Raw genomic sequence first — 22,773 nt, forward strand, 5'->3', positions numbered from 1 at the left:
TATAAATCCCTTGCAGGGACAGAGCTTGTGATAAAGCTGTGTCCCTGCGGATCCCATCCGCACTCTAGTCGCGGTATTTTCGGAAAAAATACCGCGACTAAGAGCCCGTGCACGCGCCGACCCACTGTCGCTGCTACTCCCACCGATGCTAAGCCCCGCCCACCGCAATTGCGGACCCCCGCGACCCCCCCCTCCCTTCATTACACTTACCTGCATCCTCCTGGCCTCCGGTGATCTTCTCCGGGCTTCCCGATCAGGTGATCTCCCATACTGCACTGGGACCAGATCACCTGATGACCGGGCCGCAGTGCACTATGGGAGACCAGCTGACCGGAGAGGAGCCATCACCGGAGGCCCGATCACCGGTCCCTGGATTCAGGTAAGTAAAAGAAAAATGTTTCCATTTTTTTTTTCTTTTTCTTACAGCAATCAGCTTGCGGTCTGTTTAGACCACATAGCTGATTACTGGTACCGGCTCCCGCCTCTGCTCTCCCCGTTAGAGCAGAGTGGGAGCCCGGTATCCGGGGGAGACCCTGGATAACGCCACCTCCAGGTGGCGTTATTATCACAGGGCTTCCCCCGGTATTATTTTACAATTTATTTTTAGTAACTCTGGTCGGATCACATTACCCATTACAATTATGGGAAATGCGATCTGCTTTACTAAAAATAAGTGATACTTAGGGGTTGGAGTAGAATTTTACTAATTCTACTCCAATTGCCCTGTAATAACTACAGGTGATACTAAAATAATGTGAAAAGGGTGTGAAAAATATGAGATATGGTAAGAACTTACCCTTGTTATCTCTATTTCTACGAAGTCCATAGGGTTCCACAGGATACCTTGGGATATAGGCGATGGCGGCAGACATCCAGGCACCACAGAGTTAAATCTTCAGCCTCCCAGGATGCACTGGGGTCCCTCTCCTATACCCCGCCCCTGAGCCTCAGGCCACTCAGTTTCATAACAAGCCATAGGCCGGAGCAGGAGCAAAAAAGAGAGAGAAGACAGTCTGGAACACACAAGAATCACATTCTCACCAGAAGGAGACGGAGAAACCGGTGACCAGATCAAAGCCCATCTGCAGTACAGGTGCGACAGGGCGGGAGTCCTGTGGAACCCTATGGACTTCGTAGAAATAGAGATAACAAGGGTAAGTTCTTACCATATCTCATATTTTCTACTTCAGGGTCCATAGGGTATCCACAGGATACCTTGGGGATGTCCCAAAGCAGTATCCTTTAAGGGTGGGGACGCTCCTGTGCTGTAAGGAGAATCCGCCGCCGAAAGGAAGCATCCTGAGAGGCGAAGGTATCAAGAGCATAGTACCTTACAAAAATATGGACAGATGACCACGTGGCTGCCAATCACCGCTGAGGCGCCACGTTGAGCTGCCCACGAAGGACCCACAGACCTAGTGGAAGAGCTTTAATAGAGGATGGAACAGGAAGACCTGTGAATCCATCCTGCCAAAGTTAGCGTAGTGGCAGGCCAACCCTTTTTATGGAAACCAGAAAGGACAAAACCGAGAGTCTGATTTCCTAAATGGACTGGTACGGTCAACTTAAATTCTTAGCGCCCGTACCACAGCCAAATAGGCCTCACCAGCAGACAGGACTGGGGAAGTAAAGGCAAGCACTGCCCTGTTCCTAGGAAAGATGAGAAAAAGGGAGGTCTACATGACAAAGCCTCCCATTCTGAGATCCTACTGGCCAAATTAAGAGCCAGAAGGAATACAGTCCTAGCCGTAAGCCATTTGAAATCCACTGAGCCCAGTGGACCAAATGGCGGTCCTCAGAGAGCCCTAAGGACCACAGCCAAATCCCAAGGAGCCACAGGTGGAACAAAGGGATGCTGAATATAACGTACACCCTGCACAAAGGTGCGGACATCAGGAAGAGTAGCAATCCTACACTGAAACCATACTAACAGGGCAGAAACCTGCACCTTGAGGTAAGCAAGGCGAAGACCGTTATCTAAGCCCACCTGTAGGAAAGCCAACCTCTGGATATCCGGAATACCCGAGGAGCCTAGCCTCTAGGGCGACACCTGAAAGAAAGTATACCATACCTAATGGTAAATTCTTGCAGATAAAAACTTCCGAGCTCTTAGCATGGACAGAGCCCCTGTTAACTTTAAAGCTGGAAAAACTCCTAGACCTTAAGAGGGCAGTCTCCACCGCCACACCGTCAAGGACAGACAACCCAGGTCTGGGTATCAGCCAGGATCCTGAGACAACAGGTCCGGGCATAGAGGCAACAGCTTCGGAGTGTTAACTGAGAGGCTCCGAAGATCTGAGTAATAGTGCCATCTGGCCTACGCTGGAGCTATCAGCAGGAGCGTGCCTCCTTCTTGCTATTACTGGAGGAAGAAGGGATAACGGAGGGATGAGGTACACAACTTGGAAGGTCCACTGGACCTACCTACGTCTATCAGAAGAGTCTCATCTCTGAAAGGCTCCACTTGTTCACCAGAAGATTGAACACCTCCTGATAAAGAGGACATTTCCCTGAATGCACGTCTTGACGGCTGAGAAAGCCTGCTTTCCATCTGAGGATTCCTGAATGAACACTGCCGATGACGGCAGGGATATAGCCTTTCACCCAAGCCAGAATTCGGGACACCACTGTTAGTGTCGCCTGACTTCGGGAACCTCCTAGGTGGTTTACATAAGCCATCATGATGGTGTTGTCAGACTGTACCTGCACGGTATTTCCTTGGAGGACCTGTCCTGCATGCTGGAGAACCCTGAATACTGCTCAGAGTTCTCAGATGTTTATGGGAAGCGCAAAAACTACTGGTGTCCACCTGCCCTGGAACAAGTGTGGACCCGCCACTGCTTCCCAGCCACGGATACTGGCGTCCGTCGTCAGAAGGACCCTGTCCGCAATCCCAAAGGGGGTGCCCCTTGTTTAGGTGAGCTTTCTGCAGCCACCAGGCCAGAGAGAGACAAACCTCCGGGGAAAGCCTATTGACTTTATCCTATGGGGCAACCCATCCCATCCGGAGAGGATCAAGTTCTTTAGAGTGAAGCTGGGTACTCTCCACCATGTCGAACAGCAACATCCTGGAACCCAGGAACCACATTGCCAAGTGAATAGACACTCGGCGCCTCTGCAGGCAACTGCGTACGTTTGCCTGTAATGCAGAGATCTTTTCCTCAATCACAAAGATCCTCAGATGTTGGGATATGGAGCATCCTCTGTGAAGAATCAGAGAGGACCATTTCCAGTTTATCAGTCAGCCCTAACATAGCAACACAGATATTGTCCGTTGCATATGGCACTGAAGTATCTCTGGAGACCGTGGTAACAACAGGAGGTCACTCGGATAGGGTAACAAGCGGACCCCCTGCATCCGCAGGTGGGCTGCCATAACTACCATGACCCTGGTAAACCGTGAGGCGCGGAGGCCAGACCAAGGGGCAATGCCAGAAACTGGAAATGCTTACTGACCACTGCAAACCTGAGGAAAACACTGGTGTGCTAAGAAAAGAGGGATATTCAGGTAGTCACCCTGAATATATCCAACGACACCACAAAATTCCCAGGCTCCATTGAATGATCGAATGCAGGGTCCCCCTCCCGAACCGAGGAACCCTTAAGAATTTGTTGAAGGATTCGAGGTTGAGAATGTCCTGGTAAGACCCATTGGGTGTCTGTACCAGAAAGAGGATGGAGTAATACCTCGTTCCCCTTTGGGGCAACGGAATAGGTACTATAACTCCTGCCTGGAGCATAGAGTGTAACAAAAATTACAGGGCCTTGTCCTGAATTGACAGAAGACCTGTAACGAAAAACCGACTGGGAGGCTTTTACCGGGAGGAAAGGACATACCTTCAAGAAAATATTTCTCTTACCCCAGTGTCCGTGGTGGTCAGACACCAGCACTGGGCGAACTGGAGAAGCCGGCCTCCAACTCTGGGGGCTCCCGAGAGGAGGCCCGTCCCGTGAGGCTGAAGGCTTATAGTCCAACTTGGGCGTAGGACGTCTTGTACTCCAAGCCTGTTCTTATGGCTGAGCAGATTTCCTGGCTACTGACTGTCTTGGAAAGCTGTATTTTAGACTTACCCTGGCCTCACAGGGCCGAAAAGACAAAGTCCCAGACCCTGATGGGACTGTAGCCGATGGCAGACACGCAGACGTAGCTGCTGCCTGCAGGGCCACAATTGCGTCCAGACGAGGGCCAAACAGGACTTGTCCCGTAAAAGGCAAAGCATTCCAAATGGAATCTGCGTCCGCTTTCCAAGAGCGCAACCACAGGGAGCGGCAAGCCGCTACTGCTGCCGAGGAGATTCTGGAAAGGAGTAGGCTATATGTAAGACCGTCTCATTATGAACGTGGCAAAGTCTCTGAGAATCTGCCACTATCCACCTGCTCTGCTAGAGAGTCAGTGTGCAGAGATCCAGTTACCTACTCAGTGTTCCATGGCTCTGGCCCCCCAGCACACGGCTATAGCCGGCCTGGAAGCCCCTCCAGCAAGGGAATATTGGATTTTAGATATATTTGCACCTTGCAATCTGGAACCTCCTTCAAAGAGGACGTGGAGGGCATGGGCAACGTAGCACTCCTCACTAGGCGTGTAACATGAGAATCTACCCGTAAAGGTAACTCCCATACGGAAATTTAATTATCCGCAAAAGGGGTATGCAAAAGGTCAACCGTTTTTGAGGCTGGAACCGCTTACCCGGATTTTCCACGCCTCCTCTAAATGATCCACCTGACCAGATAGAGGAATTACAGTGGCAACACCCTTATCCTTAAAGAAGGCATATTTGGATTTAGCCACGGGGGATATGTAATAACCAAAGCCGCACGGACTGCCCGTAGAAGGCCAGGTATATAGACTTTAGACCCAGACTACGCCTCCTTTGCACTAAGGGGCTCGTGTCTGAAAAAGTCAATAATATCACTGTCATCAGACGTCATGTCTTTACCCGTCTGAGACCCGAAAGGCCATTTAGAAGGCCGAAATGGTGACTCCCCCTGTAAAACGTCCATCAGGAGCTATACCATTTGGACAATAAATTCACCCACACAGGCTCCGGCGAGACCTGGGGGGGCAAAAAACAGGATACACTGGGGTACCATCAACTGTCCAGGGACCCCTGCATGTGATGAGACCACCACAGGCTGCGATAACCCCTATGGGGAAACGCAGGGGGCGTTGCCCACAAAGGCTGGAAGCATCTTAGCCAGCCGAGGGCGGTCCCCTTTTTTGTGCAGGCACAGTGACAGAAATGGGGCGTGATATATAATACAACATGCCCTCCATATATCCCTCAGCGTTTACATATCCCTCCGCTAACTGCACATGATATCAGTACATTATAGCTGGAAGAGGATATCCTCGTTCACTTTCCGACATGAGGAGTGTGAACGGAGCGTATGTGACCTCCCACACAGAAAAACCACGTTTACTGTGAGGTAATAAACACCCTGCGACACCGCACCGCAAGGGCTGTAGCAGAAGAACAGGGATAGGAAAAGGCTGACAGTCAGAAATGAAAGTACAGGCAAACAGCGCTAGCATTTAATTCACATACAATGCACAGATAACATCCTGCATTACAAGCACTGCGATCAACTACACAGACCAGAGCCTGGTAGGAAACAGTGCTGCATACACTGACCTTAATTGAAGGAGAGGTATGCGGGGGACCCGGACCGCAATGGCATCTGTATCAGCTTCCAGCAGCGTTTGCCATCCCCAGCACATGTAGTGAGAAAATGGCCACCGAGGAGCAGAGAGAAGGCAGGGCCCGGGGAAGGAGCGCTGACACAGCCCGCTCAGACCGCTGTGGAATGGCACTGTGCAGCGGGGGAGATGCCGGCTGTGAGACAGGGAAGGCGTTCTCCCCTGGCGTGCTATCAACCCCTGGGATGCCGCGCTGTACCGCACATGCTGCGGCCCGCTGTCCCTCGTGGTCTAGTGGAAGGCGCAGCATCAGTACCTGGCCCCACGCGCAGCCGGTCCCCAGGGAGCCCCCTGCCTGGGGACCAAACAGGACTGTGTTACCGGCGGGTGCCCACCGCGGGACCCCGCCGCTTACCTTGTTCCCCGTGCATCCGGCCACAGTCCAGGTAGCCGGGGATCACCGCTAGCTGTGACCCCAGCTACCTACCAGCTTCCCAGGATCGGTACCGGCGTTCTGGTACCGGCGGGGTGTAGGAGTGACAGCATGGACGTCAATACTGACTGTCCTATGCTGGAGCACTCTAGTTGTGCAGCCACAGCTGCGAAGAAATATTCAGGGGCCTTAAAAAGACCCCCTTCTGTATGGTGCGACTGGTCCGGCCAGGCACCTACGAAAACTGAGTGGCCTGAGGCTCGGGGGCGGGGTATAGGAGAGGGACCCCAGTGCATCCTGGGAGGCTGAAGATTTAACTCTGTGGTGCCTGGATGTCTGCCGCCATCGCCTATACCCCAAGGTATCCTGTGGATACCCTATGGACCCTGAAGTAGAAACATCCTTTTTCACTTTATTTTAGTAAAAATAATGTTAATAAATAGAGCCCTAGGGCATACACGGGGCGATTTGAAAACGTACACACCTCGGTACGTTTTCAAATTCAGCCCGATGCATCGCATGCTGCTGTGAATGGTAAACGATGCATCTTACAAGATGCTTCGGTTACCTATTTAACAGCATGACGGATCGCAAATCTTAGGGTTTTTCCTTAAGATCTACGATGCCGATGTACGACGGCGGGGACGCGCATCGCCGTCGTACAGCATGCCAAACCACACACGATGCGCATGATTGATCGTTGCGATCAATCAAAATCGTGCACATCGTCTAAAAATTATTACCGTGTATGAGTCACATTTTTATAGGATTTTTATTTTTCAAATATTTAGCATAGGAGTCACATGTAAAAAGACTGTCCCAATTTAGCCTACTTGTCTTGATTAATAAGTAGGGGTTCAAAAATTTCCAATGTTATTTTTACTCTTTTCGCCAGTAAGGCCCACAATCAGTGGCGTAGCTATAATGGGTGCAGTGTGTGCGGGGCACACGGGCCCCCGCACACCCTGCACCCATTTTATTTTAAACTTACCTGTCCGTGGTCCCGCAGCGGGTCTCAGCATTGCTTAGAACACCCGAAAATAGCCACCGCGGTAGTAGACTCCGGGCACTAGAGTGTGCCCAGAGTCTAACGCTCCGGTGGCTGCCCAGCCGCATCAGTCGGTTGCCAGCCACCGCAGAGAGAGGAGGGGGCCCTGCACAAGGAGTGCACACGGGCCCCCTCCTCTGTTAAGATGCCCCTGCCCACAATCAGGGGCTGGCTGGCAACTTTTAGCCTGGGGGGCAAATGCATGCAGGCGGCCCTGGCAGAGAAGTAGCATGTAGCCAGGGTGCCCCCCCCCTCAAGTGTTCCATGGAGGAGGCGGGTCCATATGGGATTAATGTAAGGTAAAAATAAAGATTAGGGCAGCCCCCTGTCGTAGTGCCCATATGCAGTGCCCCCGTGTGCCACAGGAGAGAACACCCTTATGCAGGCCTCCAATGCTAAAGTTTCAAAAACAGCTAAAATCATGTAATTTTTGCAATCCGAAAGCCAAAATTCTGATTTAAAATCTGAACTCTGAACAGCTGGAAAATCATAACATAATTTGTCCGGATCTCCTGAGGAGATTAGAAATGCAACTTGGATCTATCCGGATCTATCAGGTGAATCCAGATTTCTGGAGAACCGAACGTCTCTAATATATATACATACTTAAAAGTAGAATTTGTGGTGTAGATAATGGTGTAGTACTCTCTCAGGATTCCAATCACCATTACAGGTTTTAGCCTAATCTGGAAAATAGTCCAGCACCAGACACACCAAAAAGACTCAGAGGAGTATATTTACTAATGTTCGATTTTGAGTTTTGTGTGCTTTTACATTCAATTTGCATTCGGTTTTCATTCGATTTTGCCTTTGGAGATTTACAAAGGCAAAATCGAATCTCAAATCGCACATAAAACCGAATCCCACTCAAAATCGAATATCGGCAAAACATCGGATCTTTTACATAGACCAACATACAAATCCCAAATTTACTAATAATCAAAATCAATATACACCAAATCAAAGTTCAAATCCCCAAAATAATAGACCTGATTCATGCTTGGGATGTTAGCATGAGCAGGTATGAATTACACAGATGCATGCACAGATCAGTGAGATCAGTGCATGCTTCTGTGTGTAAAAAGTTTACAACTGATGCGACCAGTCAGAAACGCCCACTAGTCGGCTGCTGAAAGATAATCTTTTGTAACCAGCTATATCAGAGGGACCTGCTGGTCACCCTGCACCCACGGCTCCGCCTCCACGATGTCCCGATCACTGCAGGCCACAGTGATCGGGACCCAGCGGCACCCCCCTCCCACACACGGGCATCCGTCACTTCCATAGAAGCAGCAGCTGCAGCTCCTGATAGCTTAAAGGCTGCCATCCCTCCCGTGAGGACGACGGAGCCCTGGCGTATTGGAGTTCGCTAGGTGAAGATGCTGGAAGTCCTGGTTGGCTGGCGTCCATGCAAAAGCACTTAAAGACTTTTAAAACATTAAAATGTATTGTGTTTATTTTAATATTTTCTTTACAGGTGGACTACAGGTGTCAGCGGGCCCATAATGCCCTGCATGCTAGTACTTGTGGTTCTCCAGGTACCAGCATGTGGGGGAGGCTTGCTGGGACCTGTGGTTCACCTGCAAAGGACAATATTTTTTAACACTACACTTTACACAATCGACCCGGCACCCACCGTCCACGAGTGCCGGGGTTAGACCCGGGCTATCAGCCTAAGCCTGTGGTGCCCTGGAGAGGGGGACCCCTTTATTGGGAGGGTCCCCAACTCCTCATGGATCCCCGACCTGGGCTGACTAGCGGTCAGGAGTAATGCTTTGGCCTGGGGACCCGGTGAAAGGTTTCCCCTGGCTGTGGCATTATCCCCCTGCTAGAAAGGGTCCAGTGCTGGTTATGGCAAATACAGGGGACCACTATGCTTTTTGTCTCCTGTATTTTCAAAACCAGGACCGGCCCAGCTGAACCCAGTGCTGGTTGTGCTAAAATACAGGGGACCCCCTACATCTTTTGTCCCCTGTATTTTGACAACCAGGACTGGCTATGAAATGCCCGGTGCTTGTTGAGCTTAAATACAGGGGACCCCTACATTGTGTGTCCCCTGTATTTAGCACAACCAGTACTGGGTCTCCAAAGCCCGGAGCTGGTTGATCTTTGGGGGGGTGGGGCATGCCATTTTTTTTTAATACTTTTACACAGATGCAAGGGGATCTCACTGATCCATCCATGAATCTGTGTCTTCTGATCCGTGCAGACATTTGTGTTTTGATGCATGCAGGGATACTAGGTGAGTATGTGAGATAGTGAGTGTGCATATATGTGTTAATAAAGTTGTATTTTCACGGTGTGTGTAATGTCTTTTTTTTTATATATTTCTTTTGCAGTGGTACTATAGGTACCAGTGGGCCAGTAATGCCCTACATGCTGGTAGGTGTGTTCATCCAAGAAGCAGCATTCGGGGGAGGCTTGCTGGGACCAGTAGTTCTCCTTCAAAAGACAATATTATTTCATCTTTCTTTGCACTACACAATACACTATCAACCTGGCACCCACCGCTCCAAGGGTTCCTGGGGATAGCCCCAGGCTATCAGCTTAGGTCTGGGGTGAGATGGAGAGGGGGACCAATTTATTGGGGGTCCTCACACCCCCAGGGATCCCAGGCCTGGGCTGACTAGCAGTCAGTGCTTTGGATGGGGGACTGGATGAAAGGGTTCCCTTTGCTGTGGCATTACACCCCTGCTAAATAGAGCTCATTCTGGTTATGGATAATATTAGGGACCCACACTCTTTTTGTCCCCTGTATTTCCAAAACCAGGACCAGCTCGGCTGAGCCCAGTGCTGGTTGTGCTAAATACAGGGGACCCTTATGCTTTTTGTCCCCTGTATTTTCACAACCAGGACCAGCAGTGAAAAGCCCCGGGCTGGTTGTGCTTTAAGAAGGGGAGGGGGGCACGTCATTTTTTACATTTTTTTTTAACATATTACATTTTTAACACAGATGCATGGATGGATCTCACTGATACATCCATGCATCTGTGTCTTATTTTATTTTTTCAAAAGCATGCCCAGCGCCAGTGAGCACCTCTGTCACCTGCCCTTTGCACTGCCCCGCTGCTGCCACTGCTCCGCACCCCCCACTGCTGCCACTGCCCCACACACCTGCAGCCTGCCCCCACAGCCGTCTCTCCCTCTGCACCCCCAAAACACCTCCTGTGTGCTGCCCCTCCACCAACAGTGGTGTGCAAGGGGTGCTACTTTGGGTGCAAGGGGTGCATCTGCTATGGTACCTGAGCTGCCTCTCTGGCTCGCTGCTCCCCCTATAGCCAGTCGCACACAAGGATGTCCGGTCCAGTGAGGACCATAGAGGGGTCCCGGGTGTAATGGAGAGACAGCACCACCAGTTGCAAGGCAATCAGAGCTCGTGGACTGGCAGCCAATCAGCAGTGGCAGCCAAGGGGTGACACCAAGGTGCAGACTCCCACTCAGTGAAAGGAGCTGGGTGCAGCCGAGTGCTGCACTGTATAATTGTGCAGCACTCGGCTCCTGACACTGTGAGGGAGCCGGCCGTCACTGCACACAGGGCACCCCCCTGCCCCCCAGTAATAACGGTACCATGGTGGTTCGGCTGCGAGGCCATGTACGCTGTCCACGAGGCCAAATCCCTGCACGTGAGGCCATGCCCCCTTTTCGGCAGCACGCTGCAACGAAGAGCACACAGCATCCCTCCCCGCCGGGTAACACCACGAGAAGGGACGCCACTGCCCTAACCCCCCCGCACCCTAATCCTCCCCATTAGTGCCTAAACCTAACCCTTCCCCCTTAGTGCCTAACTGTAACCTCCCCTGATGGTGCCTAAACCTAACCCCCCCCCCACAGCCTAACCCTAACCCCCCCGGTAGTGCCTAAACCTAACCCTTCCCTCGCTGCCTAAACCTAACCCGCCCCACTATACTTACGTTCAGGATGCCGGCTGTTGGGATGCCGCCTGTTGGGATTCCGGCTTCGGTGTATCAAGTGATGTCGGTATTCCAGCGCCGGTATTCTGGCCGCGGGTTGGGATTCCGGCACCAGGATTTCGACCACCTGCATCCCAACCACTGGCATCTTATCTGCATCCAGTATTTTTGCATGCCTGGCAGAAAACAACATACATGTTTGCTAAATACAAAAGTTTACTTGTGTAGGTGTTTGTGGCAGTAAATGGTCTTCAGAAGAAATAAATCTCAACAGGCAAAATCCTCCTCAATCTTGCGGGATCTAGAGTATATCAATGCTAAGAATAAAATCATTCGGAAGAGATTTAATGTAATAACTGACATAGTGCTCTGTATAGTGAGCTCTAGAGAGCTGATCCCTCACAGATAACAGGACAGAATTTTCTTATCTATCCCGGCCTAGCTGGGACGCCTGCACATTGTGGCTGAGAAAATAGACTGAACATCCCTTACTGAGGGCTTTTTATGCCTTAAACCTTTTCTTGTATAATATCAGTGTCCCTGGATACATTTTATCTGACCCTCCTTGAGTTTAAATGTAGAAACTTAATCAGGAAAAATTATTGCGCTTGAGCTGAATGTGATTATACAGCGCCTGCCGTCACAGCAAATCACCACAAGGAATGGGGCATGGGAATAACTAACTGTTGAAGGACCAATAAGCCCCAAGAAATTAGGCTTCTGCTATCAAAACAATGGGCAACTTCTCCACTTTATAATTCTCCAAGCTATGATATATATTATCTCCCCCATAGTATTTATTTTACTTTTATTTATTAACAGTTTCTTACATAGCACAGCATATTCAGTTGCACTTTACAATTGGAAACATAAATAGAACAAAACTGGGTAAAAACACACAGATATATAGGTAGGAAGACCCTGCTCGTAAGCTTACAATCTATAGGGAAATAGGCATTGATACACAAGGATAGGTGCTATATATTGTAATTTTGGTCCAGCCAGAATGGAAAGTTTCTTGGTTGGCTGCATGATCCAGTCACACAGGAATGTCGGCCAAATATCAGTAGGATGTGAAAGACAAGGGCCCTCATTCAGAGCCGCTCGTTAACAGCAGTACGCTCATTGCATCCGATGTTGAGAAAGCACGCATGCGTCGGTGCAACACTGCGCATGTGCCTACGGCATATTGCGAGCTTTTTTTGACTCGTTCGTCAAATTGCGTACAGGAAGTGACATGTCAAATGTGATTGACAGAACAGGGCGTTTTTGGGCGTTGACGGGGGTGGAGATGGAAAAACGCAGGCGTGGCGAGGCGTTTTTTGGGCGTACATACATTATCTGATGCGAACGTCAAATGTGTTCGGTACGAACTCATACGTCACTGGCTGATCCTCTTTCCGTTCAAACTGCTCGCACAGCTTAGGGTCTGGATTACTCAATCACATTGGCGATGGCCTTCTCCTCCGTCCCGGCCCTCCACGATGTTTCATCGATTAATCACGGCTTGTCAGAAAAACAATTAGTTTTGTATTGAAAACCAGCTTGTAATGTGTTTTGAAATCAGTTTTTTGGGTTACCACAAAACCGTACGCAGGTGGAAATCATAGCTGCTAATGTCAGGATTACACAATCAATTAGCGTATATTTGTTGGTCTGTTTTTCTTGGTTGATATTTGGTTTTTGTGCTATTGTAACAATAATGTCATCATGTTTGTGTGTATTTTTCCATTTTGCTTTTGTCTGGAGAATTTGCATCCTTATGTAAATTTTAAAGTGTTCCTTAAATTGCCCCTTTTTTTTGTTTTCGTTTTAATTTTTTGGGAGCTCGTTTTTGCCTTGTGGGCCAGGATTAAATGTAAACCATTTCTAAAATAATGTCAGAATACAATGTCAAACATTTTTTCAAAATTTATTGGAAACTAAAAACATTTTCTGGCACATTTTTGCCCCAAACATTTTTGGCAGTGTTATTCCCAATAATTTTTTAATTTGTGCAAACATAAAAGGTATGGAAACTTAAATCTAAAAATTAAAAACAATTCACAAGAAAGGAGAGGGAAGTTTTGGCCAGAAAGGAATATGGGGCAAGCACAGAAGGAGTGTGGGAAAAGTAGCCAGTGCTGTCAACGTTTTTTCCCCCGTTTGGCTGGGGAGGGTGGGCACCAGACCGGGTCCGGGATGTCATCGGGCTGGCCTGTCCAGATGTTGTGGCCTCTGGACTAGGCACAGGGCTAGGCACATTTGGAGGATTGACTGATGTTGTGCCAGAGGTGGAGGATCCTGATGTTCCGGCAGGAAGGGAGGTCGGCTCCACCATGTGCTGGCGAACGAGCTGCTCCAGGGCATTGGCGATGCGGATGTTGGCCCTGGTATTTTCTGCCAGGGCCTGACCAATGGTCACGTTGGCCGCAGCATTTTGCTCCAGGGCCTCAGCCACCCGTACCAGACTGGCGTCCATCCTCTGCAGAATCTCCGTATGGAAATCCGATTTAAAATTGAGTTCTGTGAGGAGGGACACTGCCTGCGAGGGGGATTGCCCTGGACTGGCTTCTGCAGGGTCCTCAGCCGGATGTACTGGTTCCTCCCCTGCAGAGCCAGCAGAAATTCTGCGGCCAAGGCTCCCCTCTGGAGCAGACTCATCCGCCTGTGTCTCTGTTGGAAAAATGAGAAAAGAGTCACATTAGAATCTACATATTGGCACAATAACATTTCAGAGTTGGTGACATCACAATATTTACCTGGGACAACATGAGGAGCCGCAAAGTCTGGCATGTCCGTATCCATGTTGGACACGCCAAACACCTCCACAGCCTGCACACACCCCTGTGCCAGCTCTTCTAAATCATTCAACTCCAATGACACAGGAGTGGGACCCCCACCTGTCCCCCTTGCATGCCTAGCCCTGTCCGCCAGTTTTTGCTTCAGGCGATATTTGAAGTCGCCCCATCTGTGGGTGAAAAAGGAACCATTATTCTGGTTTTTTTGGGGGGTTTTGGTTTTAGGGGGGTCAAGTTTTTACTTACCGCCGTTTGACATCCCGGGCTAGACGGACATAATCACCCACCCTATTGACAGCACTGGCTACCTCCTCCCACATTCTCCACTTCTGAATTGCACTCATATTCCTATCTGTCTGTGGCAGGATGTCCACACACTTCTGAACCAAAACCTCCATCTCCTTTCTTGTGAATTGTGGCTGCCTTTTCTTTTTCCCTGCTTTGGCCGGAATACTGGGCCCAGCAGCCTCTTCCATGTCATCCTCCTCACCTATTTGTTTAAATGTTGAGAAATTTAATTTTATGTTTCAAAATAATCATTGTTTGGAAATGCATGAAATACTTACCGGCAGACTCTTGGCCATTGTTTCCCTGGTCTGTAGCCATTTCTTATCTCCAAACAAGAAATACACCAGAACGTTTTTTTTGGCTCGTGACGTATTTATACATGCGTCCTTATTTTTCGGCCGCATCATTGATTGTGCATTCCTATGATCCCTCCTTAATTTGTGCGGGAAAATAAACACTATTTATGGCTTGGGGCGTCTCGAGTCGAGGTGGCGGTTGTTGGTTGTTGGAGGTTACGTTGGTCGGAGTGGATTGTTGGCGGAATTTGGATTTGGCGTTGTTTGGAGTTGTTTTTGGTTTGTCTTTTTGCAGTTTTTTTTCCTGTTCGCTTTTTTTGGTGTGGTTGTTTTCTTTGTCGTGTTTTTGTTTGGTAAGTTTTTGGCCGTCTTACTTTTGTTCACTTTGTGTCTCCTTCTTTTTGTGAATTTTGGCTCGTTAATTTATTCAAAAATCTCCTTTGTTAGGTTTCTTTTGGCTCTGCCCCAACGACCTTTTTATCCGGTGACTTATATATCCTCTATTGGTAAGTTTATTTTTTCACTTGTTTATTAAATGTTCATGTTTTTTTAACGCAACTTTGTTTGACCTTACACTTTTAACCTTTGGTTTTGTGAGTCCGAAATGTATGAACTAATTCGTGCTTTTTTATCTGCGTATTTTTTTACTTGTATTTGCGAACTAATTAGCGCATTTTTATCTGTTTCTTTTTTGACTTGTATTTGCGAACAAATTAGCGCATTTTTATCTGTTTCTTTTTTGACTTGTATTTGCAAACTAATTAGCGCATTTTTATCTGCTTATTTTGTTCCGTAAAATTGGTTGTGTTTTCCCTTTAGCATTTGTTTAATACATTTGGGCCCAAATTGAGGTAGTCTGCGCACTGTCGTTTTGCTCTTTGCCTAAATGTGTGTTTCTCCCCTTTTCTGTTTTGTCTTGCACCCAATTTAGATTCCTAAATGCCCACCCTAAATTGTTGCATTGTTTATTTGTTATTATTTATAGGTTTGGACAATCATGACAATACCCCGGCATGTAAGCATCATTGGATTGTATCATCAAGCTAAGTAATTTTTCAAATATTTTTGCCCAAAAAAGCCTTACATTCAAATCTTGCCATTTCAGGTTGATCTTGGTCGGATTGTTCTGGCCATGCTCCCGGAAGCCAACCAACCTCAATCTCGTCCCGGGCGTAGGCATCGTAGGCGTGCAAGGCCCCAGATATATCGAACACGTGTCACCCTTTTTGGAATGCCCGATGATGAGGTGTTAAGACGCTACCGTCTTCCGCCCAGAATCATCATAGACACTCTCTCATTAATAGAGAGTGATCTTGAGCGGCAAATTGACAGTCCTACAGCAATACCACCACTTACGCAATTTATGGCGGTGTTACATTTCTGTGCCTCAGGATCGTTTCAAACAACGGTGGGAATAGTGGCGGGAATCTCACAATTCTCCTTTTCCCGGATCCTGAGGGCAGTGATGGAGGCCCTTTTCAAGCACCTCCATCATTTTATTCAAATGCCTTTGGATATGGGTGCCCTTAGTGTGGCCAAGGCCAATTATTACCAAATAGCTGGCTTCCCACACATCATAGGGGTTGTGGATGGTACTCACATACCACTTCAGCCTCCAGCATGGCTGGAGGCCATATTTCGCAACCGGAAACACTATCACTCCCTGAATGTAATGGTGGTATGTGATGCCTCCCTCCAGATCCTGTCCCTGAATGCAAAATTACCCGGAAGTGCACATGACTCATTCGTCATCCGGCAATCAGGGATATGGCACAAATTAAACAACCTACAAGCTGGTGATGCGTGGCTTCTGGGTAAGTGGAGACCTTTAGTACATAACAATGTTAAGCTTGATACACAGTGATCCTGATGTTGTCACTTCTTTTTCACAGGAGACAGTGGCTACCCTTGCACGCCCTGGCTGCTCACTCCTTATTTGGCTCCCACACCAGGGCCACAAAGTAATTTTAATGCCGCACTTACAGCCACCAGGCAAGTGGTGGAGCGCTGTATCGGCCTTTTAAAAGGCCGATTCAGATGCCTCCACCACTCTGGTGGCGAGCTCATGTATTTGCCGGATATGGTTTCGAAAATTGTGGTCCTGTGTGGGATATTTCACAACATTGCCATAAGGAGTGGTGTCCCAATGCAGCCAGAGGATGCCTTGCCTGAGGATGGCCCCCCCCAAGGTTGGTCGGAGGTCAGTATGTGGGGGGGGCCATACGCGATGATGTGGTGGCCAGATATTTTAGGTAATTATTGGCAACAAAAAAGTTTTTAGACACAATGTGGTACGGATTTTTGGAGACCATCTAATTAATTTGTTTTTTGTTTCCCATCTTCTGTTTGATTTCATAATCTTTGGGACTCAAACGATGACTACTTCCTGCTACCCAAAAAAAACCTTCATGGGGACACATTGGATATATATTCTGGAACCAATATTGCAACGCAACATTTGTGGAATCATGTTGGCATGCTCCTTCGTCAACCAGTTCTTGATTTTTCATTTCTTTTTTCATATGGTGTTTGATGGGTTGTATTTTTTGTTTTCACTGTGTGTATTGTTTGTGAGTCAACACTTTGGTTTTTTAATTATGTTGTGAATAAATGTTTTGAGAGTGTAATTTTGCAAATTTTATTGACCATTACAAGCAAGTGTAACCAGGTTCACCCACGTTAAATTTTATTAAGGGTTAATTCTGTAATGACGCAATTTGATCTAAATTTAAATATGCTTTCTGGGTCAAAACCAACACCAAAAGGAATTCTGTACAATCAGTAGGCTTTGTAATCTCGGCCTAAGCAGGTTGCCCCCCAAATTGGAACATGTAAAATGTAGTAATATATGAATTGTCACACACAAAAAAAGGCCAAGCAGATTGTTACTGTTAGGTGTTTCATGTGCCTGTTTCCCTAAAAAATACAACACACAATCTTAGTGACATTAATTGCAAATACTTGCTGGAAGAGTCTACTTATGTCAGTGTAAACAATCTAAGATTTGGAGACAAGGAATGAGACAGAACGTTAAGTTAAAATTTTTAATTAATACAGCTATTTAAAAAAAAAAAAAAAAAATTAGGGATGCAGGATCACAGAAATATGGTCAAGGACCATCAGCAGCCCGATGATGTAGCCCCGCATCCTTTTGACGCATCCGGCTAGGTTCACCAAACGCCTCTGGTCCTCTGTGGGTTAGAAATGTGTGGGGCTTAATACATAATTAATGAAACCCAATGAAAAAACAAGCCAAACAAAGGTATCCAAAAATGACAATATTGTGACCAAAAGCACATTTAACCCAAAAAATCCAAGGACCCAAAAATGGACACCCAAAAAATTGCCACAAAAAAAATCAGATTTTGACAGGTGGAATATGTGTATGGGGAAATCAGCAGTAAAATGTAAAGACAAACAGAAATCTACACCAAATTCTGACAAACCAAAAAAAGTAAAAGGCACAGACACAGGATTAGATACAAACATTTTTTTAAAAAAAAGAGAAAAAAAAGGCAAACATACCGTTCAAAATCACGCCAGGTCCAGAAGCAACTCCCACGTCCTCCTCGGAGGTGCCAACATTCCCCAAAGAGGTGGGAGGTATGATTTGGGATTCAGGGTAGGGGGTAGTTACGAGACGGGTGGTTGGAGGGGAGGGGGAATTGGGATGGAGGGGAAGGAGCCCCGACACATGTTCCACAGGGTCTGTGCAGGCTGGGGAGGAGCGGGAAATTAGGGAATTTTGGGGTGTGGATGTTTGGCTGGAGGTTGGGGAGAGGGGCCGAGAGCGCCGTCTTTGACGGAGATGACGCCGTAGTCTTCGCTCTGCCCCTAAAAGATGGGAAACAAATTGTGGTTATTTTCGACCCTGACCTTGTTAAACGCTAATTTTTGACACCACAAATATGTAAACATGCACATGCAGATATGAGTACAAAGAATAAATAGGCCATACATGAAAACATGCACATGCAGATATGAGTACAAAGAATAAATAGGCCATACATGAAAACATGCACATGCAGATATGAGTACAAAGAATAAATAGACTATACATGAAAACATGCACATGCAGATATGAGTACAAAGAATAAATAGGCCTTACATGAAAACATGCACATGCAGATATGAGTACAAAGAATAAATAGGCCATACATGAAAACATGCACATGCAGATATGAGTACAAAGAATAAATAGGCCATACATGAAAACATGCACATGCAGATATGAGTACAAAGAATAAATAGGCCATACATGAAAACATGCACATGCAGATATGAGTACAAAGAATAAATAGGCCATACATGAAAACATGCACATGCAGTTAGGGCCACAAAGATAAACATGAAAACCACAGTCCAAAAAACTTACTTTCCGCGATCTGCATGCGAAAGCATGCCAGCAAGCGGGGCGTCCGCCGTTGCAGGTCGGACCACCTGCGCTCCAGCTGGCCAATCTGGCGGCGTGAGCCAAAGGAACGCAGGCGGCCACGTACCTCCGCATATGCGGAACGCTTTTCCCTATTGGTGATGGGGGGAGGCTGGCTGGTGATCCGCCTGTCCATCACCTCGGTTAACACCATCAGCTCGCGCCTGGTGAATGCTGAGGCTCTCATGATGGCAATGGTGTATTTTATTAAAAACAATTTTAATAAAGCCCCAATAACAAATATGATTGCCTAATGTATTTTGGTAATTAACAGGACCAATTCTATTGGTTAGTGTATGAGTCATGTGTTCGACAGGGCCACAAATCTATTGCGAGTTATGATAGGCTTGATGCAGTGACATGCGTAAGCTAATTTAAATAAAGAAATGAACCCAGTAAAATATGCGTGGTTAAAAACAAAGAAAACAAATGGATAATTGGCTCAAACATGTATTTTGACAAATAAAAGCGAATGTTTAAGCCGTACGTATTCTGCGGGTAAACACAAACACGGACAAGAGTAAAGTTTATTGCATTGCCCAAAAAACAAACAAAAAAAAAACCGAGCAATTAAGATAATTGATATATTGATTGGCATGATACGATTGAGGAAGGTACGCAGAATAAAGGAGCAGGTAATCGGAATCTGACAGGCCCACTTCCGGGTTGAACTTGTGCGTGCGTTCCCTGCAAGCCACATTGGGGATGTACGCTTGCTATTTGGCATGCTCGTTAGTTAGAGGAGGGGTTGGTAGAGTTTGGGGAGGATGTTTAGATGCATTCGAAAATACGAGCGAGTGCTTGAATTAACATATTTCTGTACGTACGCCGAACGTACGTACGCCAACTTGCATCCGGGTCTGAATGAGGGCCAATGTGTGAGGTTATGTGTGGACTGTGAAAGGGGATGTAATTAGATATGGAACTATGAGGGTCATGAGGGCGGTTCTGGATTCTGATAAGCTTGCCTGAAGAGGTGAGATTTCAGGGAACGCTTGAAGGATTGGAGACTAGAGGAAAGCCTTATTGTGCATGGTAAGGCATTCCATAGAGTGGGTGCAGCCTGAAGAAAGTCCTGTAATCGTGAGTTGGAGCAAGTAATGCGTGGGGATGACAGACGCAGATCTTGTGCTGAGCGGAGAGGTCGGGTTGGGAGATGTATGTTGGTTTAGTTTGGTTAATAGCCTTATGTGTAAGTAAGAGTATTTTATATTGAGGGCCTAATTCAGAGCCGGATGCTCTTTCAGAGCGCTCGCTCTGAATCAGTGCCCTCCCTCTCTTTTTTTAGAGCGGCCTCTGGCCGCTCGCATAGCTGTGGGTGACCACCCACAGCTATAGCGAGCGGCCAAAAAGATGGTCGCGATGGTCAAGACCATCGCGACCATAGGGCTTGCGACGAGACCCTTGTGGTAGGGTCTCGTCTGCCGCAAGCCCTGGAGTGCTTTTGGCTCTATCAGAGCCAAAAGCACTCCCATTGACATCATTTGTGATGTCAGTGGGGCCGGCCCAACACAGTAGGCGTTCCCATGGGAACGCCTCCGTCTGGGCAGCAACGCCCCTGGCACGTCCACCAATGGCGGCGTGCTGTCACTCAACATCGACAGCACGCCCCCTTTGTAGCGAGACTCATAGCGACGGCTTGCCCATCGCTATGCGGGTCTCGTGCATGTGCACGACAGAGCCGGCTTCCTCGTGCGCATGCGCACTGGGCCAACATCGACCCGCTTGCGAGCGCTCAGCGCTCGCGAGCGGGTCTGAATCAGTCCCTGAATACGGTAGAAACCCGGCAGCCAATGGAGGGACTGACAGAGTTATGCAGCAGACGATGGAAGTTTGGCAAGGAAGATAAGCCTCACAGCTGCATTCATAATGGATTGTAATGGCGATAGCCTGTTTTTTGGAAGGCCAGTAAGGATACTATTGCAATAGTCAATGCGGGAAATAATAAGTGCATGGATTAGAGTTTTAGCAGTGTCTTGTGTGAGATATGGTTGAATTTTGGATATGTTTTTTAGATGTATGTAACATGATTTTGAGACAAATTGAATGTGGGAAACAAAGGACAGTTCAGAGTAAAGTATGACGCCTAGGCAGTGAGCTTGCGGGGCAGGGTGTATTGTCGAGTTATCAACAGAGATTGAGAGATCAGGTTGGTAACGGTTATTGGCTGGTGGAAATATAATTAATATAAAAGGTTTAAATATAATTAATATAGTATGACTGATTGCTTATCAGGGCAATACAAAATCAGTTATCGTTACTATTTAATTGAAACCATTGATTTATTATTATTATTATTATTATTATTATTATTATTAATAAACTGAGTATTGATCAGCTGTCGCAGCGATACCATACTGGAGTAGATTACCACTCTGCCGGGTCAGGCTATACAGACACCATCTTGTGCATGCACAGTGGAATTGTGAGTTGAAAATGAGGGTCGTCAGCATTTATACCAGGCAAATGTTGATTTAATACATGTATTTTTATTTTGAGCTGCATCTACCGTACCCAGGGCCGTAGAGAGCTGTGCCGAGCCCTGGTAATTTTGGGGGAGGTGACCTAATGTAATAGATAAAATAATAGAGAAATGGTATTTGCTGTGCTGTGAAGCAGTGCAGGGAGCTCCACAGTGCCATGTGCCTCTCAGCCAGGAGCAAATTGGGGGGGGGCGATCAGCCTCCCTGGTCTTACCACAGGCCAGCACACAGCGGCATGAATTGGGACACACAGGCTGCTGCAGCTGACAGGTAAGGGAGCACCTGCTGGGACCCCCCATGGGTCATTAGTACCTACCCAACCCCTCTTGGTGCCCCTGACAGTACCTTAAGAAATTTGTAACCCGAAATACACACCATGGTACCATAGGTTTATGCCTACACAGAGCCAAGACCTAGCCAAATTAGTGCTTTAGGTAAGATTTTGGCCTCTGTGGGATCCTGAAAATGGGTGTGGCATCACTGAAGGGGCACGCTATTGCTGTTCTGTGTTCCCCTTCCCCCATTATACTGTGTTCCCATCCCATGCAACCTCATTCACCCCTTGTTTCTCCAGCGCTAGTCCAGTATCTTCTTTCTTGTGTAAAAACATTTATAATAAAACACTTAGGGCGGGATGTACTAAGCATCACATCTGTACATTCTGCCTCTTATCGGGTACATACTACTGTTGATTAGCGTAATAAATGTTTTGAAATGCAAATAAAATCACAAATGGCAGTTCTACTGATAGGAGCCATCCTTTGTGATGCCCTCAGATAGACAGACTTCTGGCGTCCTTCTGCGCATGCACAGAAGGACATGTGCTGCGGGGGGAAAAGCCACAGGCTTCTATTGGGTAACGCCAAACGCTATGCTTTTTCTGTCTTCTCCAGGGCAGTCACTTTCAGGCACATGTCTCTCTGTGTCAGGCTTCAGGTTCTTCATGTTCCCTCTGTGTCAGACTTCTCTTCTGCCGTCCGCCATTACAGAGCCTCCTGCCAGCTTCTCTCCTTAGTGCAGCGCGTCTGACATTCTATAGGGCACATTCTCCCCTCACAGCACAGCACCCCAGGCTCTCCCCTGACAGCACCCCTCTCCCCTCACTGCACAGCACCTCAGGCTCTCCCCTCAAAATATCCCTCTCCCCTCACTGCACAGCACCTCAGGCTCTCCCCTCACAGCACCCCTCTCCCCTCACTGCACAGCACCTCCGGCTCTCCCCTCACAGCACTCCTCTCCCCTCACAGCACCCCTCTCCCCTCACTACACAGCACCTCCGGCTCTCCCCTCACAGCACAGCACCCCACACCAATCACAGCATCCTCTCCAGGCACAGGACCTCTCACCCAGTACCCATCTCCCAGCACACCATGTCAGCACCCTTCTCCCAGCACAGCACCCCTCACCCAGCACCTCTCTCCCAGCACATGTCAGCACCACATACCCAGCACACATCTCCCAGCA

The 22,773-nt window shown here is 47.8% G+C and overlaps 1 long non-coding RNA gene across 3 annotated transcripts in view; it reads right to left on the reverse strand.

The window, feature by feature from the left end:
* Positions 1-17,454: 17,454 nt before the first annotated feature.
* Positions 17,455-22,773, reverse strand: part of LOC148534341 (uncharacterized) — a 65,364-nt gene continuing 60,045 nt past the window's right edge. For all 3 annotated transcript variants that reach the window (XR_015877663.1, XR_015877662.1, XR_015877664.1), the window contains exons 6-7: positions 17,920-18,228; positions 17,455-17,585 (exon numbers count right to left, since the gene is read on the reverse strand). This is a non-coding gene — a long non-coding RNA (uncharacterized LOC148534341). The remainder of the gene's footprint in view (positions 17,586-17,919; positions 18,229-22,773) is intronic.

This window comes from Taudactylus pleione, unplaced genomic scaffold, assembly GCF_031769625.1.
Source record: "Taudactylus pleione unplaced genomic scaffold, aTauple2 ptg000068l, whole genome shotgun sequence".
Taxonomy (NCBI): domain Eukaryota; kingdom Metazoa; phylum Chordata; class Amphibia; order Anura; family Myobatrachidae; genus Taudactylus; species Taudactylus pleione.